Source organism: Triticum urartu, chromosome 7 (assembly GCF_003073215.2).
Source record: "Triticum urartu cultivar G1812 chromosome 7, Tu2.1, whole genome shotgun sequence".
Classification (NCBI taxonomy): Eukaryota; Viridiplantae; Streptophyta; class Magnoliopsida; order Poales; family Poaceae; genus Triticum; species Triticum urartu.
In genome coordinates this window covers 416,786,844-416,795,149 of record NC_053028.1, presented here as the reverse complement: position 1 = coordinate 416,795,149, position 8,306 = coordinate 416,786,844, and the positions used below count along the sequence as shown (strand labels likewise).

Here is an 8,306-nt window from a genome sequence, read left to right as displayed (position 1 = left end):
AAGAATCAAGTGTTGGTCCCTTACTAAATTTGTGTTTTAAATGTTAAAGCTTCATTATCTGAAGCCATGCTCACATGGTAATTCTTTTTTGAGATTTTTACAAGTTCCCTATACGAAGTACTGTATCCTAAAAAAATACAATAAAAACATATCTGTAAGCAGTGTCACCGTCCTTGCATCTCCTATGTTCAGGAGGCCTTCACCTCATCCGAGGATGTTGGCGCTCCGTGTCTGTGTGTGTGTTACTTTATTTTAATATTGCAGCTGCACGATGCTCAATATCGAGGTTATCATTTGTCGTCGAGGCAACAAAATGATTATACGGATTGTTTGTTTATCCATGTTTCTATCTGCAATTTTTTATATAAGACTATTATTTTTCATCGATTTATTTTTTGCTACCTCCATGTGAGCAGAGAGAAGGTATTCGACTTTCATGGTTCAAAGGACTGATGTTTTCACTTTTATTGTCGCACAAATGGTCTATCTCTTATGAACTAAAAGAAATTTAGGTCCAACAACCAAGCTTATTTTATAGCTGCTATAAATCAATTGAGCAGACTAGGAGGTATTCCATTAATTATCACCTGTGTGGATGCAAGGAATTCCATAATGATATTCCATATTCCACTAGAAGAGTACTTCAAGAAAACGACATTTTTGTTCTTGGAATTCTGTGCATAATAGAAGTTGCTTGCCTTAGAATGTTGTGAATTTCTGTTGTGTCCGTTTTTTGCATGATCTCTTCACATGAATGGGGATTGATGCCACAACGATATTCTTCACTATTTGTGTTCTAGCAACCATTCCTACTATTGTGTAGTAGTAGTAGTTCTATTATTTCAGAGTCCGCCATCTATGAGGTGCATACTCAATCACCAGCAGTATCATCACACAATGTTTTTTCTTACTCTTTGTGGTACATGTTACGCCTTCTTCATCCGGCAATAACATCCTAGGAGTTATGCTTATCCACGAGGTTTGCCTTTTCATCTTCAAATTTGTGTAGATTTTCCTTCCCTACAATCCCATTGTCTTGCGACAAGCAGCTCTTGGGTATTTGCTTTGTTCGTAACATAGTGTTTGTAATCATTTTTGGCTTGCTGATGATGTTTGCCGCAGTTAATTTGTTGCAGGTACCTATGTTTTTAAGGCGTCGCCTAAGCGTCGCCTAGTCGTCGCCTAAGCGTCAAGGCGCCCCAGGATGGCAAGGCGTCTACCCCGCCTTAGACAGACATGAAGTGTACGGCTGTGGCTGCCCTAGTTCTGGCTGCTCCTGGGGCTTGGAGATGACGGCCCCGCTGTCTCCCGGCACCATGAAGAGGAGGGAGGACTGGGGGCTCCTGGGGCTTGCTGCTGTGAGGGAGAAGGGTGGGGCCATGAAGAGGAGGGAGGGAGGACCAGAAGGGTGTGGCTTCGTGGCGGCTGTGGTGGGAAAGAAGGGAAGGAGATAGTGGAATTAGGTCACGGGGGTGTATATGGCCACTAGATGGGCTTTTGGGCCACTGGGAGGTGCATAAGTAGTGGCCCATCTCTCAGCCATTGCTCTTTTTCTAGTATTAATATGTGCAGACCTATTGATGACTCTTTTCCTGCAATGTTTAAGGCGTCGCCTTGCCTCGCCTTACCGCCTCGCCTTGGCGCTTAGGCGTCAGAGCGGCCCTCCTCCGCCTTATGACGCTTTACCGCCTTAAAAACATAGGCAGGTACAATCGCCAAGTCCTTGGGACTGGATCTGGGTTTTTCTGGTTCCAGAATTCCTTGGCGAAGAATTCCCAATGATTGCTAGCCAGGATAGCTCAGTGGAATGTCATATCCTATCCAATATCCAAATATATGTTAATATTCGCTTGGGTTCCACGCTTATGTTTTCTTAATGATTCATGCCATGCTATTGCCGGCTATTATCGTTGTTGTATGTATCCTTCAGCTTCTTTAGGTGGTAAATTCATATGTGGAAATGTAAGCACACTTGCCGTAGTTGTTCCCACAGTCTTAATGCATTTCCTATCTGATCAAATGGCATGTATATAGTGTGTATAAAGCCTGCAAAGGAGAAATGATTATTGACCATGTCTAGAGTATGCTTGATTGTGGGTCTTTTACAAATTTGGATAACTTTTTGCTGATAATTCAGTATGATGTTAAGAACTTCCTTGCATGAGTTCGAGAAACTGAATTTGCCATTCCATTGCATGTGGACAAATATTAATGCCATATATTAGATTATATCAACATTACTTCAACCTACAAAGAATCAATACATGAATTCAAAGTTAGGCAATTAGGTTTACGAGCTATTAAGCTTCTGTGTATAAATGTACTTAACGCTTGAATGCAAAAAGAGCACCATAGTAGGGACGATAATGCAGTTTTCCTTAGGCACGGTCCACGTACTTTATGTTGTTTATATATATGATACTAGGGTATTACTACTTAGTGCTTCTATGTACTATACATCCAAAATTTGATGTATGATATGTCAGATATCACTTCATTAATTCTAATGTTGTTTTTCCGGTTCTATGTATTACTTAGTATGGCTGAGTAATGCAACAAGTACTTTATAACTTTTTGTACGATTAAAATTTTAATCACAAAATCAATACCTGTCTTTGCACACTTTATTTATGCATAATATTTAAGAATACTATTATTATTCTATCGCAAAAACAGACGGGTGCGGCAACGCGCGCCATCAATAATTTCTGCCGTTGGATCTAGATTTATGATCGTTTTTTGTCACTGGATCAACCTACAATCGCTATAGTTTTTGCGAGTGGGCATGGGCTGCTGCTCCCGTAACAAAATTGGGCTTCTCTGGTGAATTTGGCCAACATGGGCCTTTGAACGCTTTGCTAGGTGTCGGAGTGAAGCAAGCGGCGCCGCTTCAGCCCCCCACTTCTCCCTTCTCTCACGATCTCTGCGACGGGCGTCCGCTCGCCTCCGTGATGGTATCCCCGTGCCCGAGGATTCTCCCTCCCGTTCGCCTCCTACTAATACTAATCTGGTCCATCGTCTCACTGGATTTGAGACTGCAGTATCAACGTACGCCTTCCCCTTTCCCTCTCTCTGTTCGGTTTTCTTCCCGGTTATTGCAGATCCGTGTCTCCGCCACCGGTGTTCTTCACGGATGTTGATCAAGTCCACACTGCCATCGCCGCCTCTAGGCTGCTTCCCTTTCTCCACGCCACCGCTTCCGTTCCAGGTCGCTCCGCCGCCGTTTCTGTAACGCTCCTTCCATACTGCATCCCATCGTCGGTCCTCATCCCCATCCCCGGCGGCGCACTAGATGGAGGTCAGCAGCAGGTATACCTATGGCAGCCGCGCCCAGCATCCACGGTGGCACAGGTATCCTCCCCGTCCTCCTTCTCCTATCCTTTCTCCTCTGCGTACGACCCTCATCCGCCGCGTCCCACGCACCTCCACTGCTGCGGGATCCATGGTGGCGCCCAGCGGGATTCATGGTGGCGCGGCCACCATAGCCCAGCCCCCTCCACCGTGCCCCCCTTCCTTCCTCCCGTCCTAGCCCTTCTCCCCTTTCCTATTTGCTATAGAACAAAAGGGATGTTCATGTGTGACTGATCCACGCCATCTGCTATAGAACAAAAGGGATGTTGTGGTCACAATCTTGAATGTAATGCCCAATCCTTCTAATCACAAATAAGCTTTGTTAAATTTTTGATATATTTCTTTGTATTATGAGTTTATTCATTCTAGAGTTGGATATTGATGAACCTCATGCCAGCACACCAGGCAAATGATTATGTTTCTTGATGATGCTTCTATATTACTAGCAAGGACATTTGTAATATCTCAATCTTCTCTTTGCAGAATGCGGAGAGATACACAAACATGTAGAGGATGGAGGAAGTGACTCGGTGGTGAACTAATAGCTAGCACACAAGCATGCTTGATATTCCCTGATCTATTGTACGTGTTTGATGCGTAGGCACTGAGGCGCATGCAAAACAGGTGAGCGACGAGCCCGAGCAGCTTGCCAAAGGTGAGGGCACACATAATCTGTGCCGCAATGTCTGGCATCTCTCTAATCCAATTCGCCAAACAAACATCAAATCAATCTGCAGATTTATGATTTATGATTTATTCTCTCCCTCTCGATGTAAGCAGAGCTTTCCAATGCATTTCTTTTCTTGTATGTAAACCAGACTCACATGGCTTGGATATGCAATTGCTTGATATTGTTTTCATCCCATAGAAGCTCTTGTGGCCTAATGGGCAAGTACCACCAAATGCGATTACTTATGTGCTGCCCATGACCATGTAATTTAACTTATGCATCTAAACTTAACTTATTATTTTTTATTCTTATAGTATATTTGATTCTATGTCTGATGGGCATTTTCCTTTTTGATTGCTTGCACAGCTAATTGAAACCCCAATGGAAAATTTCAAGGATTATATCAAGGTATATGTTCGACTCTTTATGTTCATTTTGAATTTCTCATGTTTTACGATGAAGGTTTTTATATGTAATTCTCTGATTACGCTCTGCAAACATGCACCGGTTGTCAATATGTTAGCTGTCCACACTAACAACTTACCTTAGCAGTGCACTTCTATGTAATAACATCAATGCTGCTGGCCAGGTCCTTTCATCTGGACCCATCAGTTTTCTATATCTCAAGAAATCTAAACATTAAGTTTTCAAACTTGAGTAACTGAATTTCGTTTGTCCAAATGAGAATTGTGTAAGTCGTACAGACTTCCTGTGATTTCTTTACCCAACTCATCTTACAGATTTCTTTACACTAATGATGCTAGCATCACACAGGAGGTTGTTCATGTCATCAAAAAGTGCTACAGGAATCTAAAGCCCAATTGAAATCATTTTTTACCCAAAGTGCAACTAAGATGCATCTTCTTTTCGGCAGCTCTACACATTTTGATACTCTCCTACCAAAGCTGGTGTACTAAGATGTTAATTAGTGAGTACTGCTAAACATGCAGTGTGTTGTATCTAAATTAGTTGCATGCCATGTTGAGTACTTGCTTTCGTGGTTCTTAATTTCAGGATTTGTTGCCTGGTTCTATTATTTTTTGGATAATACTATTGAGATGCAGCCGTGTCACTTTGCCCCTAATATTTCTACACATCTTTATTTTCTCTACCCGCGTGCTTCTATTCTATGTGACTCAAATGTCCAAACATTGTTATCTTAGTTCTGGCCAAGGAAATTCAGATTATTGTCATCTAAGGCTATGTTCGGCAACCCTCCACTCCTCTGTCACGGAGCGGAGCGGGCGGAGCATCGTCTTAGCTGCTCCATAAATTACAACTGCATACCGCTCCGCTCCGGAATGGAGTTGCGGAGACAGAGGGAGTCCGAACATGCTCTAAGTGATCTCTATGTTAGCTTCAAGGTTAGCATTAATAGTCAATGGGAGGTTTACCCCAAATATAAAATGTAGATGTGTAAAATGGAAATATAGTAGATCTTGTTTGTTTAGGTAAGCAATGTTATGATTTGAATACCAAAAGTATTCAAGTCCAAGGTTGTTTTGTGTGTAGGCTTACTCGAGTGTAATTATCATCTACGTTTATGAACATGATTTTCAAATTTCAGTAAGTTTGGAAAGGCTACAATGGTTGCTCAGAGTAAGTTTTGCATTGGCGTTATACTGTTAGTAAATTGGCATGTAGAATATTTTGTCTTGTGATGTTGTGTATTAAATCACATTTCCTTACTCTTCTGCTATATTGCAGGGTTCAAGGCTTCCTGACAAGTGACCTTAACCATTGTTCAGGTAACTCCTGAACTGCTTGTTGCTCTTGAGTAAAGTGATGCTGAAGGATCAAGGGTGTTTCTCAATCAAGAGCTATTAGTTACCTTTACCATGGTGCATCTCTTCTGATTTCTTCAGTTAAAAGGTCATCGATTGCTGAATTGTGTCTTCAATGCTACAATGGATTATGTCGTGGTTCTAACTCTGACAGTGATGTAGGGGGGTGAGTATAGAGAGGCTAGATCTTAGCTATTGGGAAGTTGTTACACGCGAGGTTTACGAGTTCAGGCCCTTCTCGGAGGAAGTAATAGCCCTACGTCTCGGAGCCCGGAGGCGGTCGACTGGATTATGCATGTATAGATTACAGGGGTGCGAACCCTTCCTACTGAGGAGGGGGTGGCTTATATAGAGTTCGCCGGCCCCCTCCTGCCCTCAGTAATGCAGGGTTTAAAGTACATTTAAGATGGGGCGTTACTGGTAACGCCTCTAATAAAGTGCTGTAATGACCATGAAGACTACTTAACAGCTGACCGTTTGCCTACGGAGTGACTGTAGGTCTCCTGGCAGTCGAGTGAGTAGCTTCATGGTCGAGTGGTAGCTTCTTGGTCGAGTGTCTTGAACCCGTCGAGTGGAGTACCTTCAAGTCGATTGATGGGTGATTTCTTCTAGGGATGTCCTTGGGTAGGACTCTTTGGGACGGGTCCATGCTCCTACCCCAGGTACATAGCTTCATCATTAGCCCCCGAATGGATTGAGGTTAGAGTGGGAGGAGAGTTGGGGATCCTTTCCGACCGGTTCTTCGGGGCTGTAAGAGTGCCTCGCTTAGGGTCAGTTGTCGCAGACGACGTCACCAACCTCTTTCAGTCGCCTTGATCCATTCCAGGCCCTTCGTCGAGTGAATATCCTTGCTTGCGACATGCCGAGTGTTGGTATGAGCGGGATACTCTGTTTTTGGCAAGCGGTTCTGCGGCCCGCGGATCTCACGGGATTTGGATTTTGGGAAGCGCGCGGGACGGGAGCAGCCGCAGTAATCGGAAGTGATAAAGCGGAAACTCCTCGATCCTCGCGTCGCCTTTTTCGCCACATACTGCGCGCGCGTCTGTTGCGGGATTTGACTGGGCTGCCTGGGCCTACCGGTCAGCCACTCGGGAGCAGCCCCTTATAAGTTGCCGGCTCGGGGTTTCCAAGCCGCCGCTTCTCTTCTGCTTCCTTCTTTCTTTCTTCCTCTCTCCCTTCGCTAGCCCTCTTGCGACCCTCGGCCGTACCCTAGCGCCGTTAGCCCGTGCGAGACCTCGCCGGCGACGATGGTGAAGGGCAAGACCACTGCTTTGGAGCGCGCGAAGAAGGCGGCGGCGGCGGGGAAATGAAAGAAGTCTTCGCGAGGTGGATCTTCCTCCCGGACCACCCTGCCCAAGGGTTGGATTCAGGGCGATTGGATGCCATCGGTGCTCCGGCAGGAAGATCTCGACGACATGGTCGAGGGAGGAGCCATTCCCCACGAGGCCGCGCGTCTCCCGGGGAGGGAGATCGAGCCGCAACCCCGCGACGGTGAGTGCGTGCTCCTCGCCACCCACATCGACCGAGGGTTTTCTCTGCCTCCCCATCCATTCTTCCGGAGCTTCTTGAATTTCTTCGGAGCGCAGCTCCATCACTTTATCCCCAATTCCATAGTCTACCTTGCCGCGTTCATTTCCATGTGCGAGGCCTTCCTGGGTTGCCGTCCGCATTGGGGGCTTTTCAAGCATATCTTTACTTGCCGCTCTCAGTCGGTGAAGAAGGCCAAGTCGAGTGACGAGAAGACGCAAGTCATCCAGTTGTGCGGGGGTCTGGCGATCCAGACGAGGGGGAAGAGCTGTTTCCCCTCTATCACCTTCCCGGAGTTGGTCTGCGGCTGGCAGTCGACCTGGTTCTACTGCCAGGACCAGGCGACCCCCGGACAGTCGACCGGTCTTCCTCCTTTTTCACTCGACCGAGCCGAGAAGCCTATCTCTCTGAAAGTCACGCCGGAGGAAAGTGCCCAAGTCAAGGTATTGGCGGGTCGAGTGGTTGAACTTGTCCGTGAGGGGGTGACTGGGATGGACCTGTTAGAGGTCTTTCTCCAGAGGCGCATCCAACCGCTCCAGGCGCGAGACCATCCGATGTGGCTGTATTCTGGCCTTGACGACACCACTCGGATCCACCCGGAGGAGGTCACCGATGAGATGCTGGAGGGGTGGCTGTCAAGCATCACGGGGAACAAAGACAACCCCCGAGGAGCCAGAAGGGTGATTCCACTCGACAACTCATATGAAGTGGATCAGGTATGTCTTTTGTCGGATATCTGGCCTTCTGTATTAGTCTTCTTTGTGTAAGTCGACTGACTTTCGTCCTGTCCGTTGTCCTCTAGGCTACCACTGAGATGTACTCGACGCACAACGGGGCACAAGGGCCGACCGAGGAAGGTGAGGGGAGCGGAGGCGAGAGCGGGGACGACCAGGTCGAGTGGGAGTCCGACGGTGAGGGAGAGGAGGGAGACGACATCTTCTCCAGTGAAGAGGAGGAGGAGGCTGAACCCTCCC

The 8,306-nt window shown here is 46.4% G+C and overlaps 1 long non-coding RNA gene across 1 annotated transcript; it reads left to right on the top strand.

The window, feature by feature from the left end:
* The first annotated feature begins 7 nt into the window (after positions 1-7).
* On the top strand, positions 8-1,883 carry LOC125524077. The gene is made up of 2 exons (XR_007290538.1): positions 8-979; positions 1,123-1,883. It is a non-coding gene; the product is annotated as an uncharacterized LOC125524077 (long non-coding RNA).
* Positions 1,884-8,306: the final 6,423 nt, after the last annotated feature.